General features: G+C 48.6%; 1 protein-coding gene and 1 pseudogene across 4 annotated transcripts in view; one reads left to right on the forward strand and one right to left on the reverse strand.

Moving 5' to 3' along the window:
* LOC143806052 (uncharacterized) overlaps window positions 1–10,508 on the reverse strand; it is a 71,164-nt gene extending 60,656 nt beyond the window's left edge. For 2 of the 4 annotated variants that reach the window (XM_077285982.1, XM_077285981.1), the window contains exon 1: window positions 10,257–10,411. The gene's annotated coding sequence lies outside the window, so the exon portion shown is untranslated. Of the gene's footprint in view, window positions 1–10,242 lie in introns of all 4 variants that reach the window. The other 2 variants (XM_077285979.1, XM_077285980.1) reach the window with 2 other exon arrangements.
* Window positions 10,509–10,686: 178 nt separating this feature from the next.
* On the forward strand, window positions 10,687–12,941 carry LOC143806053 (heat shock 70 kDa protein-like; annotated as a pseudogene).
* The last annotated feature ends 934 nt before the right edge of the window (window positions 12,942–13,875 follow it).

Consider the following 13,875-nt stretch of genomic DNA (forward strand, 5'->3'; position numbering starts at 1 on the left):
ATTTCCATACTAATCTCTCAATATCTTCCCTCACGTAATCTCCAGTCCTCCTAAGACCTCCTTCTCTCCTCCACGCTTATTCACTCCTCACCCAATCGCCTCCAAGACTTCTCCCGAATATCCCCCATCATCTGGAATTCTGCGCCCCAACACCTCCGGTTATCCACATTTGGATCCTTCAAACGGAACCTGAAAACCCATTTCTTCAAAGAAGCTTGCAACCTGTAATGACCACCTCAACACCATCGGAGCTACCGCAACCCCCGACCTACTGTCCTCCTTCCCCATAATCCTGTCTCATGTACAGCACCATGGAATTAATGGTGCTATATAAATAATAATAATAATAAAGTGCTGAAAATACTTTTGTGGCAACACAAATATTTTCCCGCACTTTTTACCGAATGTTACTGATTTGTTCCGATTTTATAAAATTTTGCTCGCGCTTCTGATCATGAATCTGAATGTGCCATATTTGTGCTGAATTTATGTTTGGCGATCGTTTTCCGAACAAATTTGGTCATCACTACTAAAGATCTCTGGAGATGGACCAGTCAGGTTATGGCAGCTTCTAGTCTCCCATGGAGACTATTGAAGCATGGCAAAAGTAGAAGAAAAAAAAAAGTTTTTAAAAATATTAAAAAAATATAAAACGTTCAGATCACCCCCCTTTCGCCACATTCAAAATCAAAAAAAAAAAAAAAAAAAAAAAAAAAATCAGACATACGCATATTTGGTATTGCCACGTTCAGAATCGCTCAATCTAACAATATAAAATAAGGAATTAACCCGATAGCTAAACTGCGTAACAAAGAAAAAAAATTAGAAAAACAGAATTACGTTTTTTTGGATGCCGGAACATTGCATTAAAATGCAGTAACGGGTGATCAAAAGATTGTATCTGCACCAAAATGGTATCAATAAAAACGTCAGCTTGGCACACAAAAAAATAAGCCCTCACACAACCCCAGATCACGAAAAATGGAGACGCTATGGGTCTTGGGAAAAATGACGCAATTTTTTTGGGGGTTTAACCCCTTCATGACCGTGGGATTTTTCGTTTTTCCGTGTTCGTTTTTCGATCCCCTTCTTCCCAGAGCCATAACTTTTTTATTTTTCCGTCAATTTGGCCATGTGAGGGCTTATTTTTTGCGGGACGAGTTGTACTTTTGAACAACATCATTGGTTTTACCATGTCGTGTACTAGAAAACAGGAAAAAAATTCCAAGTGCGGTGAAATTGCAAAAAAAGTGCAATCCCACACTTTGTTTTTTGCTTGGCTTTTTTGCTAGGTTCACTAAATGCTAAAATTGACCTGCCATTATGATTCTCCAGGTCATTACGAGTTCATAGACACCTAACATGACTAGGTTATTTTTTACCTAAGTGGTGAAAAAAAATTCCAAACTTTGTATAAAAAAAGAAATAATAAAAAAAATTGCGCCATTTTCCGATACTCGTAGCGACTCCATTTTTCATGATCTGGGGTCGGTTGAGGGCTTATTTTTTGCGTGCCGAGCTGGCGTTTTTAATGATTCCAATTCGGTGCAGATACGTTCTTTTGTTCGCTCGTTATTGCATTTTAATGCAATGTCGCGGCGACCAAAAAAACGTAATTCTGGCGTTTCGATTTTTTTTCTCGTTCCGCCGTTTAGCGATCAGGTTAATGCTTTTTTTTTACTGATAGATCGGGCGATTCTGAACGCGGCGATACCAAATATGTGTAGATTTGATTTTTTTTTATTGATTTATTTTGATTGGGGCGAAAGGGGGGTGATTAAAACTTTTATATTTTTTTTTATTTTTTTCACATTTTTTTTTAACTTTTTTTTTTTACTTTTGCCATGCTTCAATAGCCTCCATGGGAGGCTAGAAGCAGGCACAGCACGATCGCCTCTGCTACATAGCAGCAATCTGCTGTTCGCTGCTATGTAGCAGAAAATCAGGTGTGCTGTGAGCGCCGACCACAGGGTGGCGCTCACAGGTACCGGCGATCAGTAACCATAGAGGTCTCAAGGACCTCTATGGTTACTATTCTCAAGCATCGCCGACCTCCGATCATGTGACGGGGGTCAGCGATGCCGTCATTTCCGGCCGCCCGGCCGGATGCGGTAGTTAAATGCCGCTGTCTGCGTTTGACAGCGGCATTTAACTAGTTAATAGCGGCGGGTGAATCGCGATTTCACCCGCCGCTATTGCGGGCACATGTCAACTGTTCAAAACAGCTGACATGTCCCGGCTTTGATGCGGGCTCACCGTGGAGCCCTGCATCAAAGCAGGGGAGCTGACATCGGACGTACTATCCCGTCCGATGTCAGTAAGGGGTTAACAACCTTTGGATTTTTTTCACCACTTAAATAAAAAACCTAGACATGTTTGGTATCTATGAACTCGTAATGACCTGGGGAATCATAATGGCAGGTTAGTTTTAGCATTTGGTGAACATGGTAAAATAAAATAATCCAAAAACCAGAATTGCACTTTTTTGCTATTTCATCGCACTTGGAATTTTTTTCCGGTTTTTGAGTACAAGATATGTTAAAACCAATGGTGTCGTTCAAAAGTACAACACGTCCTGCAAAAAACAAGCCCTCACATGGCCATATTGATGGAAAAATAAAAAAGTTATGGCTCTGGGAAGAAGGGGAGCGAAAATCAGAAACACAAACGGAAAAGGGCTGCAGCGCAAAGGGGTTAGGCTAGTTTCACACATCAGGTTTTTTGTATCAGGCACAAACCGGCGAATTTGTAAAAAAACGGATCCGTTTTTTTTCCGCCGAATCCGTTTTTTTTCTCATACAGTTGTATATGCCCCGGATTGCGCCTGATGTCCCAACGTTTCATCCGTTTTTTGCCGGATTCCGTCCAAAATTAGTTTTCCTGCGGACAGAGAAAATGTCCAGAGCAACGTTTTTTCTGTCCGGCGGAAAACAGCACAACTAATCCGGCCAAAAACATATGAAACGCAGGTATAAATGGCCGGCGACTGGATCCAGTTTTTAACAGAAATCATGCATTTTCCATTCTGGAATCTCTCTCTCTCTTCTCTCTCCCACCCCGGAATAGGAAGTCACTGTATTCCTGGGTGAATAGCAAAAAAACGGATCCAGCAGAAAAATGGATCCGTCGCATCAGTTTTTCACTATTTGCGATGGATCAGTTTTTTTAATAAAATTAGCCGGACTGTGCCTGAAACAAAAAAACCTGATGTGTGAAAGTAGCCTTAAACATAAACCTACCTGGCACCCTATAGGCAAAGTAAGATTGGCATCACATCTTACCCTAAAAACACCTAGGACACCCTAATACTAGTTAATTTTTTTCTCTAGGGTTTGTCTGTGAAATGGCCACAGTGTGAACATGCTCCTACAGACTGTATGTATAGCAACTTAGGTTCTGTCTCTTTCCCTCGGTTTTGCTATAGTGTCTTGTACTTTGTATGAACAAGAGCATAGCTACCCCCTTTTTGAGCTAGGCATTTCATCTATACATTGGCGGACACAGACAGAAGAGGCTGCTGTGCAAGAACAGTATATGGGCTTTTGCAGTCCAGCAGCTCATCATAATACAAAATTCCACCTGCTTTGGAGGTGGTAGTGGGCCTGTGTGGCTGCATAGGTTGCACCTCGCAGTAGGATGGCGTTTACACTTTTATCAATACAGTGTTAACTGAGTACACTATGTTATTAACATGCACTATTACTATTTACTACAGGGTATATGCTCATGTTGTTTTGTTTCTTGGGTTTTGTCTGTAAAATGGCCAGAGTGTGAACGTGCCCCTACGCATTGCATGTATGCCAACTTATGTTATTTCTTTAGTTTCACCCAAATACAATTCCATTAATAAAAATAGGTACACATGTCAGTAGTGGTATGAAATAACCACTTAACTACTTAACCCCTTAGTGACAGAGCCAATTTGGTACTTAATGACCGAGCCAATTTTTACAATTCTGACCACTGTCACTTTATGAGGTTATACCTCTGGAACGCTTTAAAAGATCCCGCTGATTCAGAGATTGTTTTTTCGTGACATATTGTACTTCATGTTAGTGGTAACATTTCTTCGATATTACTTGCGATTATTTATGAAAAAAAACGGACGCGGGCTGCAGCGTTTCCGGGTCAGTCACTGCTAGCGCAGATGGAGCTAGCAGATGCTCCATCTGCGCTAGCGCGATGGAACGTCGGCACTTGCGTTAACAGCAGCCCGTTAGCGCATGTGCTGAACGGGCTGCTATTAACACAATGTGAACCCAGCCTAAGGGTCAAAAGTTGACCAGCAATTTTTCATTTTTACAACACCATTTTTTTTTTTTTTAGGGACCACATCACATTTGCAGTCATTTTGAGGGGTCTATGCCCCTCAAGGTGCTCAAAACCACATTCAAGAAGTTTATTAACCCTTTACGTGCTTCACAGGAACTGAAACAATGTGGAAGGAAAAAATGAACATTTAACTTTTTTGCAAACATTTTACTTCAGAACCATGTTTTTTTATTTTTACAAGTGTAAAAACAGAAATGTAACCATAAATTTTGTTGTGCAATTTCTCCTGAATACGCAGATACCCCATATGTGGGGGTAAACCACTGTTTGGGCGCACCGCAGAGCTTGGAAGAGAAGGAGTACCGTTTTACTTTTTCAATGCAGAATTGGCTGGAATTGAGATCGGACGCCATGTCGCGTTTGGATAGCTCCTGATGTGCCTAAACATTGAAACCCTCCACAAGTGACACCATTTTGGAAACTAGACCCCTTAAGGAACTTATCTAGATGTGTGGTGAGCACTTTAAACCCCCAAGTGCTTCACAGAATTTTATAAAGTAGAGCCGTGAAAATAAAAAAATCCTTTTTTTTCCTCAAAAATGATTTTTTTAGCCTGCAATTTTTTATTTTCTCAAGGGTAACAGGAGACATTGGACCCCAGTTTGTCCTGAGTATGCTGATACCCCATATGTGGGGGGGGACCACTGTTTGGGCGCATGGCAGAGCTCGGAAGGGAAGGAGCGCCGTTTTGGAATGCAGACTTTGATAGATTGGTCTGCGGGCGTTATGTTGCGTTTGCAGAGCCCCTGATGTACCTAAACAGTAGAAACCCCCCACAAGTGACCCCATTTTGGAAACTAGACCCCCCAAGGAACTTATCTAGATGTGTTGTGAGAACTTTGAATGCCCAAGTGCTTTACAGAAGTTTATAATACAGAGTCGTGAAAATAAAAAATATTTTTTTTCCACAAAAAAGATTTTTTTAGCCCCCAAGTTTTTATTTTCACAAGGGTAACAAGAGAAATTGGACCCCAAAAGTTGTTGTCCAATTTGTCCTGAGTATGCTGGTACCCCATGTCTGGGGGGGACCACTGTTTGGGTACACGGCAGAGCTCAGAAGGGAGGGAGCACCATTTCACTTTTTGAGCGCAAAATTGGCTGTCGTGTTTGGCGACCCCCTGATGTAAACAGTGGAAACCCCCCCAATTCTAACTGCAACCCTAGCCCCAACACACCCCTAACCCTAATCCCAACCCATAATCCTAATCACAACCCTAACAATAATCACAACCCTAACCCCAAAACAACCCTAATCTCAACCCTAACCATAACCCTAATCAAAACCCTAAATCCAACACACCCCTAATCCTAATCTCAACCCTAACCTCAAACCTAACCCTAATCCCAATACACCCCTAACCCTAATCCCAACCCTAATCCCAAACGTAACCCTAATGCCAACCCTAACCCTAATACCAACCCTAATCCAAACCCTAACCCAACTCTAACCCTAACTTTAGCTGCAACCCTAGCCCTAACTTTAGCCCCAACCCTAACCCTAACTTTAGCCCCAACCCTAACCTTAACTTTAGCCCCAGCCCTAGGGCTACTTTCACACTTGTGTCGTGTGGCATCCGTCGTTTTGGACAAAAAACGAATCCTGCAAATGTGCCCGCAGGATGCTTTTTTTGCCCATAGACTTGTATTGCCGACGGATCGCCACACGTCGCGTCCGTCGTGCACTAGATCCTTTGTGTTTTGGCAGACCGTCATCACAAAAAAAGTTCAATGTAACGTTTTTTTGTACGTCGCGTCCGCCATTTCCAACCGCGCATGCGCGGCCGTAACTCCGCCCCCTCCTCCCCGGGACAGACTGGGCAGCAGATGCATTGAAAAACTGCATCCGCTGCCCATGTTATGCACAATTTTCACAACGTGCGTCGGTACGTCGGGCCAACGCATTGCAACGGCCCCGTACAGATGCAAGTGTGAAAGAAGCCTAACCCTAGCCCTAAATTTAGCCCCAACCCTAACTTTAGCCCCAACTCCTCTAGCTGCCAGCCGGCAGATCATGGCGGGCGCACTGCGCATGCGCCCACCATTTTCTTACCGGATGAAGAAGCCGGTGGCCAGGAGGGGACGCAGGAGGACCCAGGGACACCGTTAAGTATAACAGGGTCCCCGAATCCCCCTATTTCTCTGTCCTTTGATGTGTGATCACATCAGAGGACAGAGAATTACACATCGCTTTTTTTTGCGGCCGCCGGTCAAGTTAATTACCAGCGATCGCAAAACAAGGGTCGGTAAAAACCGACCCCGATCATGTTCTTTGGGGTCTCGGCTCCCCCCGGCAGCCAAGACCCCAAAGATCTTCCGGGTGCCGACCGGCGGGCGCAGTGCGCCCGCTATTTTTTGGCTGGAACAAGATGGCGGCGCCCATCGGGAGCCACGAGGAGCACCGGGGGAGACAGTTGAGTATCGAAGGCGATCGGGGACCCCATTTCTCTGTCCTCTGATGTGCGATCACATCGGAGGACAGAGAAATTAAATGGGAAATCGCGTTTTTGTTTTTTTTCGACCGCCAGTAAACGGTTAATTACCAGCGATCGTAACCCGGGGGTCGGTAAAAAAAAACCCAATCATGTTCTCTGGGGTCTCGGCTACCCCTGGCAACCGAGACCCCAGAGAAAATCCGACTCTGGGGGGCGCTATTCACTTTTTCCACAGCGCCGTTAATTAACGGCGCTGCGGTTTAAGTACCCTTAACTGCCGCCGTTAAAAGGCGTCGTTAAGGGGTTAAACAAATGAATGCCAACCTCCGCAAAGAGAAGTAAACCACTGCATAAAGTAAAAAGATAAAGTAAGGGCATTACTATCCCAATGATATGTTGAAAACAAACCGATAGCCATAATGGCAGTATTTGGGATACCAAAATAAACGTTATAGCAAGATAATCACAAGAAGTCAAAGACACCAGTAATAGACATGACTGACTAAGCAGATATATACAAACATTACCCATAGTTACCGATAGCAAAGACTATGTATTTCCCCTTTAAAGATGGCGGTTAATCACAACGCTGCAAGAAGTCACATAACATCAGTGACGCATGGACGTATTATTACAAAACTTATATATTTTTTTAAATGGTGGAGGTCTCTACATTAGTTTTGGAAATCTCTATTTTTGTATTAGTCTACTTCGAGCTTTCACACCAAAGGGGGCTAACAAGGGTTGAGAGATGCTCCAACTCAATGGTTGGAACCCATCTTTTGATAGAACGTCAGGTCCTTTAGGGGGGCATTAAGGACCCTTCTGACCATTTTTGTTATTTGATCAATTCACTAGACTGAGGCTGCCAACATTTTTCTTACAGAGTAACTAAGCATTTGAGATGTTTTTTTCTTTCATATTTCATTGCAGTTGTAATTTTCAGCAGATAGGCGAAGGTCCAGGGTCCTGAGACCTCCACGATGACCTCCGCCAGGGAGGTGCACAGGGAAGGTCCGGAGTCCCGATACCCCCACAATCCCCTCTGCCGGGGAGGTGCACAGTGAAGGTCCGGGGTCCCGATACCCCCACAATCCCCTCCGCCGAGGAGGTGAACAGCGAAGGTCTGGGGTCCCGATACCCCCACAATCCCCTCCGCCGGGGAGGTGCACAGCGAATGTCCAGGGTCCCGAGACCCCCTCTGCTGGGGAAGTGCACAGTGAAGGTCCGAGGTCCCGAGACCCACACGATCCCCTCCGCCGAGGAGGTGCACAGTGAAGGTCCAAGGCCCCGAGACCCCCACGATCCCCTGCGCCGGGGAGGTGCACAGTGAAGGTCCAAGGTCCCCATGATCCCCTCTGCTGGGGAGGTGCACAGTGAAGGTCCGAGGTCCCGAGACCCACGCGATCCCCTCCGCCGGGGAGGTGCACAGTGAAGGTCCCCACGATCCCCTCCGCTGGGGAGGTGCACAGTGAAGGTCCGAGGTCCCGAGACCCACATGATCCCCTCCGCTGGGGAGGTGCACAGTGAAGGTCCGAGGTCCCGAGACCCACATGACCCCCTCCGCTGGGGAGGTGCACAGTGAAGGTCCGAGGTCCCGAGATACCACACGATCCCCTCCGCCGGGGAGGTGCACAGTGAAGGTCCGAGGTCCCCACGATCCCCTCTGCTGGGGAGGTGCACAGTGAAGGTCCGAGGTCCCGAGACCCACATGATCCCCTCCGCTGGGGAGGTGCACAGTGAAGGTCCGAGGTCCCGAGACCCACATGATCCCCTCCGCTGGGGAGGTGCACAGTGAAGGTCCGAGGTCCCGAGACCCACATGATCCCCTCCGCTGGGGAGGTGCACAGTGAAGGTCCGAGGTCCTGAGACCCACATGATCCCCTCTGCTGGGGAGGTGCACAGTGAAGGTCCGAGGTCCCGAGACCCACATGATCCCCTCCGCTGGGGAGGTGCACAGTGAAGGTCTGAGGTCCCGAGACCCACACGATCCCCTCCGCTGGGGAGGTGCACAGTGAAGGTCCGAGGTCCCCACGATCCCCTCTGCTGGGGAGTTGCACAGTGAAGGTCCGAGGTCCCGAGACCCACATGATCCCCTCCGCTGGGGAGGTGCACAGTGAAGGTCCGAGGTCCCGAGACCCACATGATCCCCTCCGCTGGGGAGGTGCACAGTGAAGGTCCGAGGTCCCGAGACCCACATGATCCCCTCCGCTGGGGAGGTGCACAGTGAAGGTCTGAGGTCCCGAGACCCACACGATCCCCTCCGCTGGGGAGGTGCACAGTGAAGGTCCGAGGTCCCCACGATCCCCTCTGCTGGGGAGTTGCACAGTGAAGGTCCGAGGTCCCGAGACCCACATGATCCCCTCCGCTGGGGAGGTGCACAGTGAAGGTCCGAGGTCCCGAGACCCACATGATCCCCTCCGCTGGGGAGGTGCACAGTGAAGGTCCGAGGTCCCGAGACCCACATGATCCCCTCCGCTGGGGAGGTGCACAGTGAAGGTCCGAGGTCCCGAGACCCACATGATCCCCTCCGCTGGGGAGGTGCACAGTGAAGGTCTGAGGTCCCGAGACCCACACGATCCCCTCCGCTGGGGAGGTGCACAGTGAAGGTCCGAGGTCCCCACGATCCCCTCTGCTGGGGAGTTGCACAGTGAAGGTCCGAGGTCCCGAGACCCACATGATCCCCTCCGCTGGGGAGGTGCACAGTGAAGGTCCGAGGTCCCGAGACCCACATGATCCCCTCCGCTGGGGAGGTGCACAGTGAAGGTCCGAGGTCCCGAGACCCACATGATCCCCTCCGCTGGGGAGGTGCACAGTGAAGGTCTGAGGTCCCGAGACCCACACGATCCCCTCCGCCGGGGAGGTGCACAGTGAAGGTCCAAGGTCCCCACGATCCCCTCTGCTGGGGAGTTGCACAGAGAAGGTCCGAGGTCCCGAGACCCCCACGATCACCTCCGCCGGGGAGGTGCACAGTGAAGGTCCCCACGATCCCCTCTCCCCTCTGCTGTGGAGATGCACAGAGAAGGTACGGGGTCCCGAGACCCCCCCCCCCCCCATGATCCCCTCCACCAGGGAGGTGCACACACAAAGCGAGGTACGGATTTAGTAGCAGAGGTTTCGTAGCGATGCGCTCCTCTTGGGGATGGGGCTTTGTTTGATTGTGGGGGTCTCACATCGCACCCCCCGCCCATCTACATGAAATTAAAAGGCAAGTGATTAGAAAGGCGGACTCTGACTACAAGGGGCGGCCATAGACACGTCCCCATCATTGTGCTCCAGAGGGGGCACAGAGCTCAGACCCTTATTAACCATCTCATCACCACAGCTCATTCTCTCGTCAGCCTTTACTCCTCCCTAAACCACAATATCCAACTGAACTGAAAAAAGAAAAAAAACCGCCGCCTTCTCCATGTTATCCCTCGCTACACATTTCTCCTCATTTTTGACGCTGGAGCCATGTCCCCTTCACGTCTCATACCTCAGCGCCCTCACCTCACACAGGAGCGGAGGACGCGACGGCTACTAGTCCTGACTAGTCACTTGCGTCAGAGCAATCTCCTCGCCGCGCGCATTTTCCAGTGTCGTGACTGTCGTCCCGCGCTGTCTCGCGACAGCCACCCAGTTGGCTGAGAAGCACAGCTCTCTCTGATTGGATAGGCTATCGGGGACAATTTCCCCCCCAGAGATGTGACGTCACCAGTAGCTGCAGACTCTGACTGGACGAGCGTTTTAACCCGCTTGAACGCTAGCGAATAGTCTCCCGTCGTCTATGAGGCAAGTTGCGCCGTCATTGGCTGGCTCTGATGGGAGCACTAGGGAAACTTCCGGAGAGTTGCCTAGGGACGACGGGAGCGTGTGAAGACCGCATTCTGATTGGTGAGAAGAGTTGTGACGTGCTGCACTTTACACATATATAGAGAGCCGGAGTAGTACAGAGGATCAGTTACTGAAGACGCTCACATACTGATACAAGCTCTGCAGCTCTTCCTGGCTGAGCCATCTGTCCTGACTTCTCTGACTGCACACATCCTGACAGAAGATGGCATCTAAAGGAGTGACAATTGGCATTGACCTGGGCACCACCTATTCCTGTGTGGGGGTCTTCCGGCATGGCAAAGTGGAGATCATCGCCAATGACCAGGGAAACCGCACCACCCCCAGCTACGTGGCCTTCACTGACACCGAGAGACTGATCGGAGACGCCAAGAACCAGGTGGCGCTCAACCCCCAGAACACGGTGTTTGATGCCAAGAGGCTGATTGGCAGAAGGTTTGATGATCCTGTGGTGCAGGGTGACATGAAGCACTGGCCCTTCCCAGGTGGTGAGTGATGGGGGAAAGCCCAAGATGAGAGTGGAGTATAAAGGAGAGTAGAAGACGTTCTCCCCAGGGGAGATCTCCTCTGTGGTGCTGCAGAAGATGAAGGAGACTGCAGAGGCTTATCTGGGTCATCAAGTCTCCAATGCCGTCATCACCATGCCAGCCTACTTCAACGACTCCCAGCGCCAGGTCACCAAAGATACCGGTGTCATCGTGGGACTCAATGTGCTGAGGATCATCAATGAGCCAACAGCAGCCGCCATCGCCTACGGCCTGGATAAGAGAGCCCGCGTGCAGCGCAACATTCTCATCTTTGACCTGGGTGGTGGCACCTTTGACGTTGTCATCGATGAGGGCATTTTTGAGGTGAAAGACAGATTGAGTGACACTCAGCTGGGAGGAGAGGAATTTGATAAGAGTAGTTAAAGGGAACCTGTCACCTGAATTTGGCGGGTCCGGTTTTGGGTCATATGGGCGGTGTTTTCGGGTCTTTTATTAACCCCTTTTTGTCCCGCTGGCTGCATGCTGATCGCGAAATTGACTTGCCGTTGATTCGCTTTCCTCCATAGTTAACGCGTGCGCAAAGCAATATTGCCTTGCGCACGCGCAGTATGCTTTGCCCAACTGCGGGCAAAGCCGAAAAACATTAGTGTGCATGCGCCGGCTCACTATGTCCCGGAAGTATTTCGCTGTGTTCCGGGACATAGTGCTCCGGCGCATGCGCACTAATGGTTTTCGGCTTTGCCCGCAGTTGGGCAAAGCATACTGCGTGTGCACAAGGCAAGATTGCTTTGCGCATGCGTTAACTATGGAGGAAAGCGAATCAACGGCAAGTCAATTTTGCGATCAGCATGCGGCCAGTGGGACAAAAAGGGGTTAATAAAAGACCCGAAGACACCGCCCATATGACCCAAAACCGGACCCGCCAAATTCAGGTGACAGGTTCCCTTTAACCGCTTTGTTGAAGAATTCAAACACAAACATGAAAAGGACATTACCCAAAATAAGGCTCTAAGGAGACTGAGAACCACATGCGAGAGAGCCAAGCGCACTCTGTCCTCCAGCATCCTGGCAAGTATTGAAATTGATTCCCTTTATGAGGGCATTGACTTCTACACCTCCATCAATAGAGCTCGCTTTGAGGAGCTGTGTTTTGACCTCTTCCGTGGTACTCTGGAGCCTGTTGAGAAAGCCTTGCGAGATGCCAAGCTTGACAAATCACAGGCCCATGAAATTGTCCTAGTGAAGGGCTCCACCCGTATCCCCAAGGTGCAGAAGCTGCTACAGGACTTCTTCAACGGGCGAGATCTGAACAAGAGCATGAATCCAGATGAAGCTGTGGCTTATGGGGCTGCTGTTCAGGCCGCCATCCTCATGGGGGACAAGTCTGATATTGTGCAGGATCTCCTTCTTCTAGATATGGCTCCTCCTGTCTTTGGGTCTGGAGACAGCTGGCGGGGTTATGACTGTCCTCATCAAACGCAACACTACCATTCCTATCAAGCAAACCCAAGTGTTCAGCACCTACACTGACAACCAGCCTGGTGTCCTCATTCAGGTGTACGAAGGTGAGAGAGCCATGACCAAGGATAATAACCTGTTGGGTAAATTTTGACCTTTGCGGAATCCCTCCAGCTCCACGAGGTGTACCCCAAATTGAGGTGACCTTTGACATAGATGCTAACCAAGCAGACCCAAGTGTTCAGAACCTGCGCTGACAACTAGCCCACTGTCCTCATTCAGGTGTACGAGGGTGACCTTAGTGGGATCCCTCCAGCTCCACAAAGTGTACCCTAAATCGAGGTAACACAAATGGTATTCTTATTTTTCTGTTGTGGACAAGAGCACAGGCAAACATAACAAGATAACAGTTACCAATGACAAAGGCCGACTGAGCAAAGAGGAAATCAAGAAGATGGTGCAAGAGGCCGAGAAATACGAAGCTGATGATGCACCGAGAAAATTACTACCAAAACCTCCCCTGGAGTCATATGCCTTCAACATAAAGAGTATGGTGGAAGATAAGAATGTGAAAGAACAAATTAAGAAAGATTCTCCATTTTGTGCTTTTGACTCCATTTTCCTGTTGCTTAAAGATAAATTCTGTTATTTAATTAGGTAAAAGGTTATAGGTGTCATGAAGTCACTTTATCTTGTTGTTCACAAGTCTGTTATTCAACTAGGCTATTGTTTATGTTCTGCTACAAGGCCAGAGTGTTCTAACTTGAACCCGATAATAGACTCGGGGGTGTATCGCTATACAAGACTCTGAGGCACCTGTTGGTATGCTTTTTCTATGCCAAGAAGACACGACCATATATGTAGTTTCCGTTTTTTTCTGTATCCTCATAGGTTAAGTTTTTCCTGCATTTTTATAGGTTAAGTGTTGAAAGTGTGTTCTTATGCTGATTGGTTGAAGTATAACTTCTATGATTATGAAAAGTGATACACAATAAACGGGGGCCAGAGATCTGCTCGATTTCCCCCCCAGAGACACACGTCTCCGTCTGGTCATTTTCAGTTGCCGGCAACGCCCTGTAGATTAATTTGAAAATCACTGAGTCAACCTTGAAGGATCACTTTAGATCCTCTCTCAACAGCTTGGCGCCCGACCGTGGAGCCCCAAACAGGAGAGCCTCTGCGCCCCGGAGGACAACAAGACAAAGGACCCTCGGACCGGACACAGGCACTGGAAAATTGGGACTGATCATCCCCTACAACAACCATGATAAGTTGGCAGTTATACTGTCCAGACTGACCATTTGGTGTGGTTTTCCAGTGTTGCTGCAAAG

This window comes from Ranitomeya variabilis, chromosome 2, assembly GCF_051348905.1.
Source record: "Ranitomeya variabilis isolate aRanVar5 chromosome 2, aRanVar5.hap1, whole genome shotgun sequence".
NCBI classification, from domain to species: domain Eukaryota; kingdom Metazoa; phylum Chordata; class Amphibia; order Anura; family Dendrobatidae; genus Ranitomeya; species Ranitomeya variabilis.